Genomic DNA, 2,506 nt, shown 5'->3' with positions numbered 1-2,506 from the left:
CATGGAGCCCAGTCTGCCTTTAACTCGAGCTTTTGACCCTCTGCCCCCATCTCCCAAGCGCTGGAATTACAGGAAGACACCACTGTGCCTGGTTTAGGTGGTGGTGGGAGTGGAACTCAGCTTCATGCACACTAACGCTCTGTCAAGTCAACTACAGCTCCTTCTGAGTTTATCTGTGTGTGTGTGTGTGTGTGTGCATTTATGTTTGTATGTGCGTGTATGTGTGTGTGCATGTATGTGTGTATATGAGTGTATGTATGTGTGTATGTGTGCATGTATGTGTGTATGTATATGTGTGCACGCATGTGTGTATATTTGTGCATGTATGTGTGTATGTGTGCATGTATATGTGTGTATGTATGTGTGTATTACATATGACAACGCATGTGTGGAAGTGAGAGGACAACTTATACCCAGAGTTAGTTCTTCCCACATTGTTGGAGTAGGGTCTCGTTTTTGCCACTGTGCAGCATATCTATCTAGATCTAGGACACAGATGCAGCTATGTGGATACAGATGTGACATCTCTGACCCTTCTCAGGGCCCGCCTCGCCCTCACTAACTTCCTTTCTTACTTTTGCAAATGAGAGCTGGGAGGCCAGGTGTGGGAGTTCCTGCCAGCTTCCCAGGCCTGGAGACTTAGGTGGGAAGTTGGCAAGTTCAAGGCATCCTGGGCTATAAAATGAGATCCTCTAAAGAGAAGAGGGGTGGGCATCTCCTGGAAGGGCTGAGCATTTACTCAGTACTGGAACTTGGTGATCTTAGAGTGACATCTCAAGGCCAGCCTTCAGCCAGGGTGACATCCCCAGCTGCCATCAAGATGCCCCGGGTGCATCCTCACATGCCGGCAGATGTTGAGGACCCCCTGTGCGCCCCCCCCCCAACACCAGAACAAGCAGCGTGGCCATGCAGAATCAATCCCATCACCTGTCCCCTCTTTCCTTACAAAGAATGAGATCATTAGGCACATGCTGTCCCTTCTGAAACGTGGGAGGTCCAACCCTAACCCCGCCACCCCCCCATGCCCTGTCTCAGGTCTGCCCTGGAGGAACCACGTCTAGTGTTGGTGAGGAAAGACACGAAAGACACAAGACACTGAAAAACCTAAGGAGGCTTTAGCAGAGTCCACTGACAGATGTGACAGATGTGGACAAGGGAATTCCCAGAGGCAGTGTACACCTGAGGGAGTCATGTGTACATTGGGGACGGTGTCAGGGCCCTCAAATCAGAGCGGTGTGGAGGGGCTGCCGCCAATGTGATCCTCCGGAAAAGGGGAAACAAAGAAACGTGTTGCTGGCCTTCTCTTCCTCCTGCTGCTCTCTCCTACCTCCTTGTCAGACCCCGAAGCCAGAAGACAAGGGAGCCTACTGAACCAGGTGAGGGTGTTGGGTCCAAGAAGTTGGGTGAAGCAGGACGGAAAGAAGGCCTGTAGGGGCCACAGGAGAGGTCACTGAGGACCCTTAACAATGGCCCTCAGGGCTGGAAAGATGGCTCAGTGGGTAAGAGCATCTTCTTCCAGAAGACCAGAGTTCAAGTCCCAGCACCCACAGGATGGCTAACCAAGGACTCTGTCGCCCTCTTCTGGCTTTTGAGGGCACTGCATGCATGTGGTGCACAGACAGATGCACATAAAACGAAAATAAAAGGAAAAATTAAAAAATAATGGCCTTCATCAAGCAGCCCTTGGGATCCTAGCTAACAGCAGGGGTATCTTGGAAACAGGGCAATTGGGTGACAGAAAGCCTGCAGCTGAGAGAAATAAAAGAATTGCCCCAAAGTTTCACAGTGCCAAGGTGGGAACTGGACCCAGGCTTGGACCAAATACACTTGAAAGTCTCTATCATTCACGGACTCCTTACTCCACCTGGCAGGTAACATGGACATCACATCACCTATGTGCCACACCATGTTATTTATGTGAGAACTACATGGAGAGGATGTCGTAAGCCCTTACTCCCATGACGTTTGTCCCTGGCAGGCTGTGGTGTCTCCAGGGCAGGGACCTGTGGGCCAGCCCTTGGCACTGAGCACAGGCTCTCCATCAAGGTTTTGTGTCAACTCGACAGAAACTAGAGTCGTCAGAGGAAGGAGCCTCAGCTGAGGAAATGCCTCCATGAGATCCAACTGTAAGGCATTTTCTCATGTAGTGATTGATGGGGGAGGGCCCAGCCCGTGGTGGGTGGTTCCATCCCTGGACAGGCGGCCCTGGGTTCTATAAGAAAGCAGGCCCAGGAAAGGCGCAAAGCTACACAGAGAAACCCTGTCTCGAAAAACCAAAAGAAAAAAAAAAAAAAAAAAAGAAAGCAAGCTGAGCAAGCCAGGGGAAGCAAGCCAGTAAGCAGCTCTTCCCATGGCCTCTACATCAGCTCCTGCCTCCAGGATCCTGCCCTGTTTGAGTTCCTGTCCTGACTTCCTTCAGTGATGAAGAGCAATGTGGAAGTGTGAGCTGAACAAACCTGTGTTTTGGTCATGTTGTTTGGTCAGAGTGATAGGAACCCTGACTAAG

Source organism: Peromyscus leucopus, chromosome 16_21 (genome assembly GCF_004664715.2).
Source record: "Peromyscus leucopus breed LL Stock chromosome 16_21, UCI_PerLeu_2.1, whole genome shotgun sequence".
Lineage (NCBI taxonomy): Eukaryota > Metazoa > Chordata > Mammalia > Rodentia > Cricetidae > Peromyscus > Peromyscus leucopus.
The sequence above is the reverse complement of the archived record's forward strand: the minus strand, read 5'-3'. Positions refer to the sequence as shown.